Source organism: Onthophagus taurus, chromosome 7 (genome assembly GCF_036711975.1).
Source record: "Onthophagus taurus isolate NC chromosome 7, IU_Otau_3.0, whole genome shotgun sequence".
In the NCBI taxonomy this organism is placed as follows: Eukaryota; Metazoa; Arthropoda; class Insecta; order Coleoptera; family Scarabaeidae; genus Onthophagus; species Onthophagus taurus.
In genome coordinates this window covers 40403570-40423712 of record NC_091972.1, presented here as the reverse complement: position 1 = coordinate 40423712, position 20143 = coordinate 40403570, and the positions used below count along the sequence as shown (strand labels likewise).

General features: G+C 35.9%; 1 protein-coding gene across 1 annotated transcript in view; it reads right to left on the bottom strand.

The window, feature by feature from the left end:
- Positions 1-20143, bottom strand: part of LOC111416311 (neurotrimin-like) — a 255005-nt gene that overhangs the window by 11276 nt on the left and 223586 nt on the right. The gene's annotated exons all lie outside the window — the stretch shown is intronic.

Sequence of the window (20143 nt, the reverse complement as noted above, 5' to 3'; positions counted from 1 at the left end):
AACCCTCAGGTAAATTTGCATGTTTTTAACGACCAATAAAGCTTCGACGCGAAGGGATAACGAAGCGTGTATGCCGTGTATGGTATACCTTCGCACCGCAAGAAAGATAAGCGTTCTGTTTAACAGTGCGGAAACTAGAAATTAATAGACATTCATGAATAAATTACCCAAACGGCGTTTCGCGTCGATGTTTTGCTCGGCGACACCATTTAATAAACGGTAACACTTCCGCGGGATGATAAATCATGATAACATAGTGGTTTAATAAAAGCGGAAGCGTATTAATTTTCGCGTCTTTAGGCTGCATCGTGGCGCCGGGCGTCGTGTTTCGGGGTGGGCGCGACACACGCCGGGGCGCATCGTGATAAATGGCCCGTTTCGGGAAGGAATTGTTTCCACGTAGATTATGCACCAACGTAACCGCGAAACCCGCCTAGATCCGGGTACCGCCAACGAAAAGCGGAATTTGCCAAGAATTCGGTTAACTAAAACAACCAAAACCGCGCACAGTTTATTGATTCGCCTTTGTACATTCCGTTACGTCAGTGAAGGTTAAACGGTGAGTATCTCAATATAAGCACATCAATTGAGAAAATACTGTTCTAGATTAATTAATAATAATAATAATAATAATATTTATTGATCACAATGTACTACACTTCAGAATAAACAACTAAAAATGGTTTCCAATAAACAACTGATCAATCTTATGGTGAGGTTCAATATATATTGTTCTTCCACCTCACCATAAAGTATATAAAGAGAAAAAAAACAGTATAGCGTGTTAAATATAAAAAAGAGAATCGCGACAATGGTATAAAGCTATAAACAAAACAAGAGTTTTAACTACTAAGTTTTAACACATAATACTTAGGTGAATACTACCAAAGGCCACAACAAGTCGTTATCGATACCATGTCAGTACTCGAAAGGGTTCCCCAGAAATTAAGAACAAATTTAGGTAGAACAAAAAGATTACAAAAACATTCAAACGCAAAAGCAAGATGTGACTATTAAGAGATTTACAGGTATTGCGAACACTGCTGCCCAAACAGAAAATCAGCATAGCGCCTCCTGGTGGTGGCGGCAGACCCACACTCTGTCAATGCGCAACCAGAAGGGAGCTCATTAATTACTTTGCATATCTGGTATGAGAAGCATTTTTTAAAACTCATAGTGTGGAATATTGGTGGAGATAGCCTTCCCTTAAACCTCACATTAACCGAGTGCACGTCACCCCGAAAAGACAACTTTTTTACAAGATACGCTGGTTTATGTAGAGTGAGTAATTTATGGTAAAAACCTACAGCATGCAACATTCTTCTCCCCTGCATGTTCAACCACTTTAAAACCGGCAGCTTACAGCTGACGTGATCTCTGCGTTTCAACCCAAAAATTAGTCTGATACAGGTGTTTTGTACCTTTTGAATTTTCCTCTTCAATGCATAGGACAGAAAGGGTGCATACAATGCATCGCCATAATTAAACATTGATAGTACTAAACTTTCGCATAGGCGCACTTTTGCACTATGATTAACAAAGGCTCTGTTAGTATAAATAATTCTAAGGCTACTGTAAGCTCTTTGAACGCATTTATTGACGTGTTCATTAAAAGTAAGGCCCTCATCGATTAAAATGCCTAAGTTTTTTACTGTTTTTTGAATAGGTAGTAATTCGTTATTTACACAAATTTGTAAGTCATTAATGACTTTTTGTTTTTGTTTCTGAGGACCAAACATAATAACGTTTGATTTTTTCTGATTAATTTTAAGTCCATGTCGGCTTGAGGTGATACGCAAATATTCTAGATCACTATTAATTCGCACACAAGCCTGTTTTATAACATGAACCGGAAAAGAATAGTATATTTGCGTGTCGTCGGCGTAAAAATGGGTCTTGCAGTGCATAACCCCTTGGTTAAAGTTTGATGTATATAAAGCATAAAGCAAAGGCGAGAGTATAGAACCCTGAGGAACGCCCGAACTAGTGTATTGATATTCAGATTATTCATCACCCATAAATACGGCTTGTTGTCTATGTGTTAGAAAATCATATAATAAGCGGGTAGACTTATCATCAAAACCGGAATACCTCAAAATTGATGCCATTGTCTCGTGATTGACCGTATCGAACGCCTTTGAATAATCTAGTAGGCAAAGAACTGTTAAATTACCTCTATCGGTTTCGCGAATTATATCATCAATGATATGTATCAATGCTGTCGTGCAACTGTAACCCCGTATGAAACCCGATTGGTTCTGTGGTAGTATGTCATTCTCCTCCACAAAGGAGACCATTTGTTCATAAAGAATTTTTTCTGCAACCTTTGCTAATACTGGCAGAATACTAATGGGTCTCAGGTCGCTAAGTACCGTAGGTTTAGAGATTTTGGAAAGCGGTTTTATTACGGCTTTCTTCCATGTCATTGGAAAAACACATGTTTCGATGCACGCATTTATAGTATCGCGAATATAAGGTAATATATGTGGACAGCACAATTTTAAGCATTTAATATTAAGACGATCATGACCAAGCGCATTGCTCTTAATTGAATTAATTCCACGCTCCACATCCATATCCTCCACCACGCGAAAGCCAAAAGACAAGTTATTCCGTTTGTTGGAATTATAAAAGTTGACCAGTTCTAAGTCAGGAACACCTCCCCCCGATACCGCTGCAATAAAGTAATTATTGATATCATTGGGTGACCCAAGGTGAGGTAGAATTGACATGTTTTTTCTTTTAAATATTCCCGTATTTCGCAGTGGTTTCCAACAATCATTTGTGATGTTCAAATGCGACTCAAAATATGCCCTGCGCTCATGAATAATCGAGGTATTAACTAAATTACGTGCCGATTTGTAATATTCCCATTTCGCTTCTGATCTGTTATTACGGTAGTTATTGTACGCCTTGTCGCGCAGTTTTTGCATATGCTTTATTGTATCTGTGATCCACGGGCAATTAATAAACTTGTACTAAAAACTATTGAATGGGTTATAAAATTTTTAACTCCCCTTAGAACCATATAATTGAAATAAGGCCATCAAACGAAGTAGAACACCTTAGCGCGGCTCTGTCCTCTTTAGTTCTAATTAACTTCTATAGTTTATGGGTGATTTGGGAACTGCGCAGTCCGTCAGCTGGTGCAATCGTTAATTATTCCTTTTATAAGTCCCGCAGCGTTCTAGATCTCGACAAAGGCGCCCCCATGCGGCTGCTTAATACTTTAAGACCCGTTTGACCGGAACTGCGTCATCTCCCATTCGTCGGATGTACTTCGAATAATGAATTCATTCGTACGAACGTGACCCGGCTAGTTGGATGAACGTGGTTTTCGCATTGTTTATGCATAAAGTTGTGCTTCCGACACGACGTCGACCCCCGCAATGACCATCTCAGAAACGGCGCCTGCGAGAGATGCAGCTTGAGCATCGTATGGAATTTATATTAAAGTATTTCAAATAACGAACTAAATTAGGACAAGCTTCCCTCGAGGCTTTACTACGGTATGAGGAACGCCGCGAATGTTAATCGTGCGGCCATAATTAATCATTAGAACATGTCTGTTTATCCGAGCAACTCTAAAATGTAGTATTTTAATCAAAATAAAATATGGCGCTCAACAAACCAAAATCAATTACAGCCGTTCGTGGAAGTCATCCATCCACATCTGTCAAACGTTTATCTCGCGTGAAAATACAAAACCGAAAATACAACTGGCGATAACGGGAAATCACCAAAATAACGTAAACAGGAACGAATAATCTGGTCACCACCCTTTTGTGTACTGTCGTATTTTTTTATACCTTTTTTCGATAGATCGATTTCAATTCCGTCTATGATATCAAACGTTTTGTACGGAATAGAATGGTAACTCAAATTTATGATAAAACGCAATTGTTTTCGAAGCACGTTGATTTATTATCACCGATGATGATCGTATTTAGACCAAATCAACTGGCAAAAAAAATGGAATTGGTTATGTTGAAATGGGGTAAAGCTTGAGTTCGTTGAGTTACTAGAAAAGTTTCAAAGTACGGATTTCTCGTAGACGGAAGGTACAAGTTAACGCTTAAGCTTTATAACGTCACGTTCGTATAGTTCTGAGCCTTACGACCATTACGTTAATGCTATGGAAGCAGTAACAGTGAAATGAAACGACTTGTAAGGCCGAGCTTTTGGGCGATATCGATTGATGGTAGCTTTCGGAACCTAGCCACTCGGCCTACAGATGTTTCAAAGTGTTGCTACCGATCAATTTGTGTATTTTTAAAGAACTTTAGAAAATGTTAGATAACGAAACGAAAACTTTTTAAATTAAAAATTCAATAATAACTTTCGTTAGCAAGAAAAAGAAAAGGTTGACCAACGTGGAAAAAAAATGAAAAAAAAGGTAGTTTTGAGTTAAGGAAAATCAATAGGCACCTAACTTGGACGGGAGAAAACAAAAGCTCTGGCACCTATAGAAGTTTCGAGTTTCAACGAACAAGTCTTTGATGTAGTAGACGCTAGACAAAATAAGTTTTCAAATAGCCGAGTACATTGAATCTCTGAAAAAGGAGAGAAGTTTTACGTGTAAAGTGAACTTCTTTTCCCTTCTGAAAACCCGAGTGGACTAAAACTAAATCTTAAAGAAACAGAAATCGATATACACGATAAGGACAAATAATCTAAATTAACTTAAATATATGTATAATATAACTACTAACTTGTAAGTACTATTTTATAAATAATTTTTCATGATATAACATCTCCATTTCCAATGCTTCTGAAGAGAAAACCTAAATAAGTTATGGAATATAACAAATACAAAACTTATATAGTAAAAAAAAGTGTGCATCTAGTTGCACCTAAGTATGCAGAAAAGAAATTGTCGCATGCGACAATGGTACTGATACAGCTATTCCACCTATGGTGGCCTTTGAAGGTCACCTTAAATGACCAGTTGAAGCCAGAATGAATGAGCGGCAAGGGCTTGACCACTTTTCCGGATATAAAGTAGCCGGAAAAGTGTTGTTAATATTTGATAGACCGTCATCTCATCTGGATGCAAACATCAGAGAAGATAATATAAGACACTGATGTCAGTGTATGCTACTCCATGAGAAAAAAAACTCATCTTCTAACCTCAGCGAATCTGAAAACAATCCCAGCGTTTAAGAAACACAAAATTCTCATGCAAAAGAAATTCCAGAATCAACTCAAAGCAGATTCAACCAAAATGGTCCGTTGGAATTGATCCATAGTGGGCTAATGAATCAAGAACTCCTCTAACGTAATATGAACCATAATAACAGTTCGAATACACATTTTGTGTAATTGATAAATTTTATATCGTTATGACGATCGCAAGGGAGAAATATGGCAAAATATTTGCAGTTTTTCAAACACGTTTGGTATTTATCCAATTTTGTGTCGAAATCGTATTAATTCCTGCCCTTCTTTGCAAGCGATCACGGCAATAACGCTCGAAATCAGGCATTTAGTCAAAATTCGAAACATGCTTAGTAATTAGCAAATTTTATACCGATATGCAATCAATTCATGCGCCTCGTCGAAATCTAGCTTTTCTCCAAACATTGTTTATTCAATTTTGTGTAGAAATGGTATTAATTCCTATATCGATCTCGTCGAAATCGATCGAAATTTATTTAAATGTATTTATCGAGTTTTGTGCAGACCTGCAAGAAAACTGGTTAAAATCAATCAAAATCTGGAAAGATTTTCTATAAAACAGTAAATATTTAAAAAAATCATTAATTACTCTTATTGAATTTAATACAATAAAACGATTATAACACTTTGGGTTATCCAATAAATCATTAACTATTTGAGACAAAGGTCGTTTAACAGGCCATTATCAGTAGGATAAGAAAGGGTTTCGGTCGGTCTCGACCACCAGGGAACCGATATCGGCAATTGAATCATCCACCCCTTCCACTTGGAACAGTAATACGTACTTAGCATCCCATAATAATATTCGGAGAGAACGCCGGAAGTGAGATCGGCACAGCGGGATTCGGCCAATAACGCCATTAGGGCGTCGATAAATATCCGGGGACACAAAAGACTCCGGTCCCCGCGACGTCCATCCATAACTTGCGCAGGCAATAAACGCGGAATTGCGCGACGATATCCGGTTATCCGATTATGTTCGAGCAACCGCTGGGAAGGAAGAGGACGGATGCCGCTAATCTCATTTTTATTACCTACCATGCCTTTCATATTCAATACACGAACAGTTTATATGGCAAACCTTTAAAAAGCGAGTGAATCTAAAGAATCTGTACAAGAGGAAGATTGAAATGTACAAAAATGATTTATTGTTAAAGTACCTACTAGACATATAAGTACGAAGGCTTTCACGGCCGGTGTGAATTAAACTAAAACTAGAAACTTTCGGGTGTTGCCGTGCGTCTTTTAATAAAAGGTCTGACGTTTCGGATGCCATGTTGCAACCTTCTTCAGAAACTGGTTCGAAGTGACGAGATCAAAAATCGGTGACTATATATAAGTCGGAAAAACTAATTAATAATCAGTTAACGCTAATTACAAGCTAATTAATAACTAATTGCGTCGCGTCCGGTGTGAGGCGGGAAGAGGTCTTCGTGTTCACCACCATCTTCCATGTTCTGCTAAGCTCCCAGCCATCCTCTCTGTTGACGTTATTTAAGAATACGTTATTTAAGACGTTATTTTTTAAGAATACGACGACAAAATGATGAACCTACTGGACCCAGCCACCTACAGGAAGATCAAGAAGGACCCCACAGACAAAATCGTAAGGAAAATGAAGGAACTGATAAAATCCACAGGAATTCCAGCAGAACAGCAGAAAGGTTTGTTTGTGCAGGCGCCGGTACCACCAAGAATCTACGGACTACCGAAGATTCACAAACCAGACGTACCCCTCCGCCCTATCGTCAGCGTCATCAACTCCCCAACATACCAGTTGGCCAAACATCTTGCAAAGATTCTGTCTCCCTTTACAGGTAACATGGAATCGTATGTCAGGGATTCTACACATTTTGTGGAATCGGTAAAAGGTGTAAAGCTGGATGCTGGTGATATGTTGGTAAGTTTCGATGTGGAATCCCTTTTTACTAGGGTACCAGTTAAGGATGCTGTAGAGGGTCTTCGCCGAAAACTCATTCCGGAGGGTTTACCAGAATACGTGCCAGATCTGGTGGAATATTGCTTATCGTCGACGTATTTCAGCTGGAAAGGAGAATTTTACAAGCAGTTCGAAGGGGCAGCCATGGGATCTCCACTATCGCCAGTTATAGCTAATTTCTACATGGAATTATTCGAAGACGACGCTTTGAAGAAGAGCCAGTGGAAACCAAAACTATGGCTCCGATATGTGGATGACACGTTTGTGATATGGCAACATGGTCAAAAACGGCTCCAAGAATTCTTGGATCACTTGAACTCTCAACATCCTATGATTAAGTTCACCATGGAAACAGAAACTGCCAAAAAACTACCTTTCCTAGATGTGTTGGTCACCAGGACGACAAATGGAGATATAGAACTTGGTGTATACCGAAAGAAGACCCATACCAACAGGTATTTACAGGCATGTTCACATCATCATCCCCAACAGAAGAGGTCCGTGATCCGTACATTATTTCAACGAGCAGCGAAACTATGTGAAGGAGAGAACTTGAAGAAGGAGCAACACTTTCTACGAGGCGTGCTGCAGAAGAATGGATACACTTCGAGGGACATCAACCAGGCCATTAAGCAGCGAAAGCAGAAAGAGGACACGGTAAGTACAAAACCACTTGGATTTATCTGTCTTCCCTATGTTTCAGGTGTAACGGAACGAATTGCTAGGCACCTCAAGAAGAACGACATCGTAGTGCGGTACGGCACGGTCAGCAAAATTCGGAACACACTCCCGATAGCCAAGGACAAACTAACTCCATTAAAAGGAGCGGGAGTCTATCGACTATCGTGTAGTTGTGGAAAGGTTTATGTTGGCCAAACTGGACGCAACGTCGAGTGCCGCATCAAGGAGCACGAGAGGGATGTAAGGCTGAAGAAGATCCAGCAGTCGGCGGTTGCGGAACATTGCCATGCGGAGGGGCACCGAATAGACTTCGAACAAACAAAGGTGCTGGCTAGGGACAACAGATACTACCAAAGACTGTCAAGAGAAGCCATAGAGATCCACCGACATAAAAATAACGTCAACAGAGAGGATGGCTGGGAGCTTAGCAGAACATGGAAGATGGTGGTGAACACGAAGACCTCTTCCCGCCTCACACCTGACGCGACGCAACTAGTTATTAATTAGCTTGTAATTAGCGTTAACTGATTATTAATTAGTTTTTCCGACTTATATATACAGTCTGATTCAGAGTAAGCGCCTTATTTTTTTTTAGCCACACTATGGGTACTACTTTCAAAATATTTGGCAGTAATATGTTTTAGGACACTCTCTACACGATGGTGATATCATATTTTCAATTGGACGAATTATTTCAAAATGGCGACTGTCAACTTTTTTTTTTAAATGGAATGCCAAAATTTTTTTTTTATTATTGAGATCTTAAAAGCATTCTTTTTACGACAGTATTTTGTTTTTCTTAAAAATTCATTTCTTTCCCCATCCAAAAGAAACCTAATATTTTAATCTATACTCTGTTTTTAAACCAGGAGGAGTATTTTAAATTTGTCACCAGATTGACCTTGCACGTGATTGGTTGAAAGCGAGGAAGGTTCACACACAGGCAATTTTGAATTTTGAATTTGAAAATTAGGTAATTGATAATTCGACAGTTTCGTGTCATTATTGTATATTTTGTGTTCTTAAACCCTTTTTTATTATATTTTGAAATAAATATACTCATAACTTCAATGTTAATTTGTATGTATAGTGTTGACGATAACAAACGAAAATAAATACAATAATAAGTAAATAAATAAATAATAATTATTAATTTAAATTTACCGCCAAAATATCTAGTGATATTTTCTGGTGATTTTTTCCAGTGTAAATCTGACTTTACTCCTCCTGGTTTAAAAACAGAGTATAGTTCTAGTGCAAGTGTTAGTACTAGTTTTAATTGTTATTCAGCGCTAAGTTGTATATTTTTAAGTTTCGGGTTTAGCCCTGTGTCTTCAGACGCTGAATGTTAGGTAAGGTTAGTTTTGTTTACAAACATTAATTATACCATGAAGTTCTTTGGCAATATGTAATGGCAATTATAGCGTGAAGTTTTCTTTTGTAATGTCAATTATAGCGTGAAGGAATGTGAGGTAAGGTTAGTTTTGTTTACAAACATTAATTATACCATGAAGTTTTCTTTGGCAATTAGTAATGGCAATTATAGCGTGAAGTTTTCTTTTGTAATGTCAATTATAGCGTGAAGGAATGTTCGGTAAGGTTAGTTTTGTTTACAAACATTAATTATACCTTGAAGTTTTCTTTGGCAATTAGTAATGGCAATTGTAGAGTGAAGTTTTCTTTTGTAATGTCAATTATAGCGTGAAGGAATGTTCGGTAAGGTTAGTTTTGTTTACAAACATTAATTATACCATGAAGTTTTCTTTGGCAATTATAGCGTGAAGGAATGTTAGGTAAGGTTAGTTTTGTTTACAAACATTAATTATATCTTGAAGTTTTCTTTGGCAATTATACTCTGTTTTTAAACCAGGAGGAGTATTTTAAATTTGTCACCAGATTGACCTTGCACGTGAATGGTTGAATGGGAGGAAGGTTCACACACAGGCAATTTTGAATTTTGAGTTTGAAGGTTAGGTTATTGACAATTCGACAGTTTCGTGTCATTATTGTAAATTTTCTGTTCTTAAACCCCTCTTTATTATATTTTGAAATAAATACACTCATAACTTCAATGTTAATTTGTATGTTTAGTGTTGACGATAACAAACGAAAATAAATACAATAATAACTAAATAAATAAACAATAACAATTATTAATTTAAATTTACCGCCAAAATATCTAGTGATATTTTCTGGTGATTTTTCCTAGTGTAAATCTGACTTTCGCGTTTACTCCTCCTGGTTTAAAAACAGAGTATAGTAGCGCATGAATGTTTTACACTCGATGTTATTTTTGTCAAAATAAATAAATATATTTATTTGATATTTGGACAAAAATAACATCGAGTGTAAAACATTCATGCGCTACTAGGTTAAAATGTGTGCTTTTTGATGGGGAAAGAAATGAATTTTTAAGAAAAACAAAATACTATCGTATAAAGAATGTTTTTAGGACCTCAATAATAAAAAAAAAATTTTGGCATTCCATTTAAAAAAAAAAAGTTGACAGTCGCCATTTTGAAATAATTCTTCCAATTGAAAATGTGGCATCACCATCGTGTACAGAATGACCCAAAACATATTACTGCCAAATATTTTGAAAGTAGTACCCATAGTGTGGCTAAAAAAAAATAAGGCGCAGTTTCTGAAGAAGGTTGCAACATGGCATCCGAAACGTCAAACCTTTTATTAAAAGACGCACGGCAAAACCCGAAAGTTTCTAGTGTTAGTTCTAGTTTTAGTTCTAATTTTAGTTTAATACCTACTAGACCTTGTTATTGTCGAATTGCGATTTTACGTAAATATGACAATTATAAACCGCGGATTCATACAGGTTAAGTATTGATGTTATAATTAATTATTCGATTTCGTTATTTAATTATAGTGTCAAATTGGTATAACTCGGTTAATAAATGTTTAGATTAACTAGAAACAAGCCGCACCGCCCCATCCCGCTAGGGGCTATAGTCAAAAATATTTCTTTATTAAATTCGCATTAGCGGTTGCGAATTGCGGTTACCATCGTTCGTTCGTCGGATTCATTAAATTATTTTGCGAATCGAAGCGACGGAACGCAATTACTGGGGAGGGTTGTGTGATTATTTACATCGAGGCTCAATATGACATTCCACGCAAACGAAACGCTAATGACAAATGGGACGGATTCGGCCGCATACAGAGACCGGCGTTAATCCTACCGGAATTTTCGACTCCGAAAAACAATATTAATAATTTTCGATAATAACTCACTACCAAACAGTTCACCGCTATGTCCGAGTTTCGAAATTGTTACTATAAACGGAATATGAATCAATTTGATGACAAGCTAAAATTATTTAATCTACTGATTTTGATAGAAATTGTTGTATTGTGTTAATTTATGCCAAAAATTATTTGTCCTCAACCGGTAATCTTCGTGCAACCAACTTGAACGAAACGATGCACAACAACTGGATACAATACATCCCAGTACAACCCTCTGGGTAAACATAGTAATACATTGTAAAGTCTTTAAGCCACGAAGGAAACAAACTAGAAGCCGTTTACGCCCTGCATTCGAACATGCAAAAGTTTATACGCCGGCCGAGTTTTGATTTACAGCCTCGCCTAGGCAACTTCATCAGGCTAAAGTGGGATTGGTTTAGTACCGACGAAGTATAAATCGTGACCCACCAGGTGAACACAAACTCTACTTGTTTATTTCACGGTATACACTCTAAATCATAACGAAAATATTATAAATTTACGTGAAGCCCTTCAAAATAATTTCTACAACCTAATATCAACAATCTAACGCCGAATAAAACTAAAGCAACTAGAACTAGAACTAACACTAGACCTAGAACTAGAAACATTCGGTTGAGAGACGCACGTCTAAACTAGTATGTAGTTCTAGGTCATATCAAGTTCAAATTGGCACTAATCAAACTCAAAATGGCATTAAACTAAACCACTTTGGCTACTGTCATAATCAAATTGGAATTTATTTATTTGTATGTAGTTCTAGGTCATATCAAGTTCAAATTGGCACTAATCAATCTCAAAATGGCATTAAACTAAACCACTTTGGCTACTGTCATAATCAAATTGGAATTAAGAAAAAGGAAGCAGCAAACCTAGAACACATATATTTTAGCTACGTATTTTAGCTGAAATTCGTTGTGTTGCAAAAAGAACAGCGTTCAGATGGATAAAAAATCAAGAAATAGGCCCAAGAGGAGGGAAACGTAAAATAAAAATTACAAATGAACATCACCGTTTCTGTGAACTTGAAAGTTGAAGAAAATCCTAAAATCACATTTAATTCCCTTAAGTAGTCGCTGCGGCGTAAAAAATACGCCACTCGTTCTTAATACCCCGTCACGTCTTTCTTTCGCGTTCAATTTTAAGGGCGGCCCATGTAACCTCACACCCATTAGTCTTCTTTGCGTAGTCGGAAGCGCAGCACGCGCAATAGCTTCAGTCGGCAGCAAAGATCAATCGAAGTCGGTAGTGTTCGCATTGAAGTATAAAATACGCCAAGCGACTATGTAAGTTTTTTTTTCCTAAGGGTATATTTTATGAAAATTGGCGGTATATTTGAACAATTATCTGTATTTTAGGAATTCCATACAAGTAAAAAATCCTAAAAATTTGACACAAGCTGAAATGGAGGCAATGATGGTAAAAATATTTGAAGAACCCGAGGAAGAATTTGTTGGGGGATCTGACGAAGATGCTTCTGAAGAAGAAATTCAAAACAGTGATCATAATTCATTTTCGGAACAAGAAGCTGACCAAAGTGATTTGGAAAACTTAGATAGAAGTGATTTGGATGAATCTGAAAGCGAGTTTCAAAACTTGGATCCTAAATTCAGTTTCAAAAGCAGAGATAAAAGCATAGTTTGGAGCCAACATACTCTCAGAAGCAAATTCGCAAAGCATGATGCAAAAAATATTGTGAAAATATTTCCTCCACCATTAGTGAGCCGTCAAGATATTACAGATGAAATAAGCGCCTTTTTGCAATTTGTTACAATTGATACAATCGAAAAAATTGTGACATATACAAATATATACATAAGATCGACTCAGGAAAACTTTACAAGGGAGAGAGATGCAAAAGAAACAAGTAAAGAAGAGATTTTACCGCTTTTTGGTATGCTTTTACTAGCAGGGTTGAAAAAACTGAGTCACACTAACTTCAGAGAAATTTGGGTAACAGACGGCTCTGGAATCCTTATTTTTCAAGCATGTATGGGGTAGAGAAGGTTTTTGTTTCTACTTAGGTCATTGAGATTCGATGACAAAAACGATAGGCCGCAAAGAAAATCCACTGACAAGCTGGCTGCTATAAGGGAACTATATGAAGACTTTGTACAGAACTGTAAGAATAACTATTGTCCTGGTGATCGTCTAACTATAGATGAGATGCTTATTCCATTCCGTGGACGATGCAGTTTTATTCAATATATTCCTAATAAGCCGGCAAAATATGGAATAAAAGTTTTTGCCCCTGCCGATTCGAAGATGTTTTATGTATCAAATTTAGAAATTTATTGTGGTAAACAACCAGCAGGGCCTTTCAAAGCTTCAAATTCGCCCACTGACATTGTCCTAAGATTGGTAAAACCATTTGAAAACAAAAACAGGAATCTAACAACAGATAACTGGTATACAAGTTTTCCCTTGGCAAAAAAGTTGCTCGAGAACAAAATAACACTCGTAGGGACACTGAAAAAAAATAAACGAGAGATTCCACCAGATCTACTTCCAACAAAGAATAGGAAGATAAATTCATCAGTATTCGCTTTCACCAAGGAAACAACTCTAGTATCATTTTGCCCTAAGAAAAATAAAGCTGTTATTCTTTTGTCGACCATGCACAACGATGATTCTATTGATCCTGATACCCAAAAACCAGATATGATTTTGTTCTACAATTCAACAAAAGATACTTCCGATACGGTTGATCAGATGTGTGCCAACTACACCGTGCAGAAACGAACTAGACGATGGCCATTAGTTATTTTCTACCAGATTTTGAACATTGCAGGAATAAATTCAAATATAGTTTTTAACGCATTTCAACCCAATCCAGAAGACAGGCGAACTTTTCTAAAAAATTTATCAATGTCACTCATGAAACCTCATTTGATAACGAAATCAACCATTCGGAACTTATCTGTTGATGTAAAGCAGTTTCTAAAACAATATCAACCTCAAATAGAAGCTCCAGAACAGAATCAAGATGAAAAATCAAAGGGCAGGTGCGTGCAGTGTGGTAGAAAAAAAAACAGAACCACTACCATAAAATGTAATAACTGCAATAGACCAGCGTGTAAAGAACATGTTGTCACTACACATATCTGTTTAGAATGTAATTCTAACGAAGATAGTGAAAGTTAACAAAATTATTAGCTCTATTAATTTTCATTTTGTTCTTGTAGTTTAGGTTTATTTTGTGTTTTGTATTTTAGTTTAGAGGCCAAAATAATTATTATATTTTTTTAACCAGAATAAAAATATCAAGAGACCAAATACATGTATTGTTTCATTTTTAAATGAAAATAAATAATCAAATTCGAACTTGTATCATATTTTTTTTAATGGCGTATAAAATACGCCAAGCGACCACCTGTGTAAAAAAGTCATAGCGACTACTTAAGGGTTAAGCAGTTGCAAGAAATATTACGAAATGAGTTTTAGCTTAATGTTAGCAAGGAGTGTATTCGACAACACCTTGATGGCCTATAAATACGTTTTCAAATGTGCATCTTATCGGATGTATTAGTGGGTAACTTGGGATTGATTTATCATGAATTAAGAAGGGGGTCATTTAAAAGGTAAGAGCTTAAGGAGAGTGCAAGATAGCTATCATCGTTCGGCCTCAAACAGAGTACAGAATTAATTATAAAACATAATTAGGAACAATATTGCACTAGAGCTAGAAACATTCGGGTTTAGCCATACGTTTTTAAGACGACTAAGATTCAACTTGTTTATTTCACGTTATAAACTCTATATCAGAATGAAAACATTCTAAATCCACGTTAATCCCTTAAAAATAATTTCATTAATATTAATGATATAAAGAATTAATTTTCATTACAAAATCGGCAGTAAAACCGTTTCACACAACTACAATATAACGTAATATAGGTAACAAATAAAGGGTATAAACGGGCGTTTATTTTTCCAGTTGAGGTCGTTCATTAACCATCCGAGTGCGCCTGATTGGAATAAGTGAAATTTTCAACCACCACCAAATCGATTGATGTACCAGATCGTGTAGCTTTTTCGAAACGTTATCGTCTCGTTTCCTGTTAGTTACTTGATTACAATTTAAAATTAAATGAATCCGCGCAAATCGGTGCGTTTGTACAAACAATGGCCAACGAATTGGAACGAATGGTTAAAATTAATTACAAGGGCCGATTGTTTACTTCGTTAAACCAACGGAAACATCATGCGGGAAATGAAATAAACTCGAATTGGTATACTGATAACGATCCGTCGAATATACTTGGTCTAGAAGGGATATAACACTTAACCGGAGGCAAACTATCGAACGTCGAGTAAATTATATGTATAGTCGAGTAGTTCGTATCGAGTGATTTATAAGCAATAATTCTAGTGCGCGGTCAATTATCTCTACAAGTTTATGTATCTAGTTAGCGAATGTTCAAGTGGATTTATGTTCGCGCCGCCACCAATTATACAAGTCCAATTCAAATCGCATTACACAACCGGGTCTATGACGAAGTGAGCGAAACAACAATAATAATAACTCGTTCAGGACATGAGAATATTAGAGCTATGAACAATAAATTTCAATTTAATATATCTGGAAATCCTATGTAATAAATAATATTAAACATTCATCTAAATATTTCATAAATTTCAAGTAGACAACTAAAAGCAATTTTACAGCTCCACCATAATTAGTATCCCAATTTAGAGTTAGATTAAGACGTGATTAGGCTCCAGAGGGATAACGGACATCCCATCAGAATAATCGAGGTGACAACACTGTTACAATTACGATGGATTATAGAAACAAGGAAATAATGAAGCGTTTGTAATATATGTATGAATTGAAGCGTTTATAATCAATGAAAAAAGATATCTTTTCTAAAGTAAATTTATACAGGGTGCCCATTATGTATGGAATATAGTATATATCTTGGTAAGTATCAACTTTACAAAAAAACATTTTATATAAAAGTTGTTTAATATTTGATTTGCCATAATAAGACACCATTCAATTGTTTTTATTTCAGAAAACAAATGAGCAACGAATAACATTTAATTTTTTTTAAATGGCAATGTACCCTTTCGTTAGGCTCATTTGATAGAGATTTCTTTTCTCTTTACGATGACGTAAAATTTTAGTACCCTTATACTAGAAAATTTTTGAAAAAAATGTAAAAACAGTTTATTAAGTTAATTTTGCCCATAACATGAATCTAGATATCCGAAATCTTATTTGTCCTAACAATTGAATGTAAGCTATTGAATGTGACAGAATCTTGTTTATTTAAATAAGTTGGTAGATCAAAAAAGAAAAATGGTTCATTTAACAGAAACTGAACGCATAGAAATTTTAATTATGGTCGGTTATGGGGATCGCAAACGAACACGATTAGAAGTATGTGAAATTTTCAATGAGCGTTATTCACATCGAGAACCAATCACTCAATCAGTAGTTAGCAAAACTTCGAAACGTTTTATGGAAACTGGTAACGTTAAAGATCTGCCAAAGACTGGTCCGCAGAGATCTGCAACAGATGAAGATAAAAAGATCGATATTCTCATAGAAATCGAAGAAAATCCAAACATTTCAACTCGTCAGTTATGTTTAAACCATGCTCTAAGTAAAGGTTCAATACACAAAATATTACATGCAGAAAATTTACATCCGTACAAACCGACCTTATTGCAAGAATTATCCGAAGATGACTACGGTCGACGTGTTGAATTTTGTGAATTTATGATGGAGCGAATCAACAGCAATCCAAATTTTCTCAATAATATGGTTTTCTCTGACGAGGCTACGTTTTGTTTAAATGGTAATGTAAATAAGCAAAATTCTCGATATTGGGCCGCTAAAAATCCCCATTGGATGATTCAAAATCATACTCAAACACCACAGAAATTAAACGTATGGGTGGGAATAGGTGCAGATCACATAATTGCACCTTTCTTTATTCGAGGTACTCTAACTGGTCACCGTTATTTACAATTATTGCAACAGCAAATTATCCCAGCTTGCCAAGAAAATCTTGATGATCTTTGGTTTCAACAAGATGGGGCACCGCCCCACTATCATTTAGATGTACGCCGATATTTAGATACGGTATTTCCGGCCCGTTGGATAGAGTGGCCACCCCGATCTCCGGATCTTACACCTTGCGATTTCTTCTTCTGGGGATATTTAAAATCTAAAGTTTATGTAAACCGACCTCAAAATCTGACAGAATTAGAGCAACGAATAAAAGATGAAGCTGCAGCTATTTCTCCCAGATCGCTAAGAAATTCTTTTCAAGCCTTTTATGATAGATTGGGCCACTGCCTTGCAGTTAATGGTGAACATTTTGAACATTTATTGTCGTGAAAACCATTTTAGTGTTAATTTCGTTTTGTCTTCAAAGTTTAATAATTTTCATTTACACTAATTTTTAGTTTATTTGTTTTATTTTGTATGTAGATTTAATTTACGGTAATAATTCGAGGTAGTTGACGATCTCGGATATCTAGATTAATGTTATTGGTTAAATTTTCTTAATAAACAATTTTTACATTTTATGCAAAAATTTTCTGATGGAAGGGTACAAAAATTTTACGTCATCATAAAGAGAAAAGAAATCTCTATCAAATAAGCCTAATAAAAGGGTACATTGCCATTTAAAAAAAATTAAATGTTATTCGTTGCTCATTTGTTTTCTGAAATAAAAACAATTGAATGGTGTCTTATTATGGCAAATAAAATACTAACCAACTTTTGTATAAAATGTTTTTTTATAAAGTTGATACTTGCCAAGATATATACAATATTCCATACATAATGGGCACCCTGTAGTATCTAATGAGAAATATATTTAAAATTAATCATCTCCGACAACTTTGTATTCCGTTAATTGAAAAGACAATACTTTGTCTCATGAAAATACATAGATTGTACATACATATGGCACAAAATGGACTTTCAAATCACGAGAACTCAGAAGACGTGCATATGGACGATAGATCCGCTTTCTTTAAAAACGACTACTTACTATTTACCGTGGAAATGCAAGAATTATGAAGGAACATTAAAAACAGAAATCTGTAACGTGCTATTTAACAATTTTAATAATGCTATAATGCTCTTAAAAATATATTTAGGACTACTATGAACATTTAGATTTGTTTTAATTTACGGTCTCGCTGAGACACCTGTATACAATGACAAAGTCTATAAGCGTAGAAAATGTAGTGGTAACACGAGTTGTGGTCGAAGTAATTAGATACAAGCGGGGAAATTCAATTACCAGAAATAAACGATTACTGCAACGTCCTGTAAAACTGTTAAAGCATTACCATTAAAGTCACCCAACAGCACTATTCTTCCAAAATAGGGAATTAAATTGAAAACAGTATCTTCAAAGTTGGTTAAAAATTGATCTAAAGCCAATATCAGAAGTAGATATGATACCGACATTGAACGTTCAACGGCTCACCTCGACCCACACCTGTTCGACAAAAGGAAAATTTTGTTATGTATGAGATTGAAATTGAAATCATTCTTTACATAAATTCCGACACCTCCGCCGCGAGCAGGTGTTGAGCAACCAATAAATAGATATCGATGGTTCGCAATCGAATGTAAGTCGTACCACGAATTAGGGTAGATTTATGTTTCCCGACATAACGAAAACATCATCCGATTCTTTTGATATTAAAATTTTTTGATCGTCCACAATAACTAAGGGGATCCTATTCGTATCAAGTGACTAAGGTGTAAAACGTGGTTAAAAGAAGATAATCAACAGGTAAATCGAAAGAGACACAAAGAGCCAGAAATAGTAATATCAAGCTCAAGTAACAGAAAGAATGGAGAAGTAAGTATTAACGGATGGTGAGGAAGACATGTGGAATCGCTTTAAAAATATCATAATTCATACGATCTTTTCGCCACCTCTAACTACAACTTCTCTTCCGATTTCTCATTTTATCAATTGACAATTTTATTATCCTTAATATTTGTGAAAATGTATAACCTCGGCCGCAAGCCACCTCTGCTACAACCATTATTTCGATTTTTCGGTTCGTGAGCGACTTTAGGTACAATTTCTTTTTCGGGTTGATGATTAATGGTTGATAATCTAGGTAATGATTATCCGAAATTCCATTATAATATTAATGTAATCGATCCCGCCTTATTAATATCAACCGAATGAACGAAACGGGTAGATTTACGACGATACATTACCAGCCATTACCGAGCATGAGGGGGAACGGGACGGCCGCAAATGTGCATTTCGAAAACACTAAATCCGCCCGTAATCGAATAACCGTTAACGCCGAGGGGACCCTTTACCGTGGCGGCCGCCTGCGCTGAAAATCAGCGTCGAGGCGGTGGCGGTCGTAAAAATGCCTGGATTCGTTGCGGTTTTCTAGTGAGTAATGACCGAGCAGCGCCGCCTGAAAATGAAATTTGCATACACCATCCAAACCGAGTCGAGCTACAAAATAGTTTCAACGGGATACGAGGAATACTTACAGTTTTGTTTATGGAAGAATGAGAATCTTCTTAAGAGGCTACTTTACCATACAGCTCGGCAAATTACAAAAAACATACATTATTTATGAAAATATTTGGATGAAATTTTGTACATAGCTTCTTCTAACAATTCTACATAACGCATGGTGAAAATTTTTAAAGTTTTCCAAAAAAAGGGGTTTTTTTCCTCAATATTATACAATTTGGTCGTTCTTTTTTAGCTTGCATGATAGTATACTTGAAAATAGTAATATTTTTCAAATAAATTTTTTCAAAATTTTTAGTTATAAAGGAATAGTTTGTAATTTGCTAAAATTGCAAAAAGGTAGCGTAAAAATGAATATTTTCCGTCAAGATTCCCACGAAGTATTACCACCGCGTTAGTCCCGCCTCCTGCCGACTGAGCGGCGCTGACATCGACTCTCTTCATCGAAGCTCCTTGTTTTATCTATTACTTTTTAATGTGGTAGAGAAAATAATCATTTCCAAAAGTACGTTTTGAACTTTATTTTCCGTGATTTTCTACTAATGATTATGTAATTTAACAAAATTTTTGAATTTATAGTCAATAGTTGTTATTTTATTGTGTACTATAGTGTTAG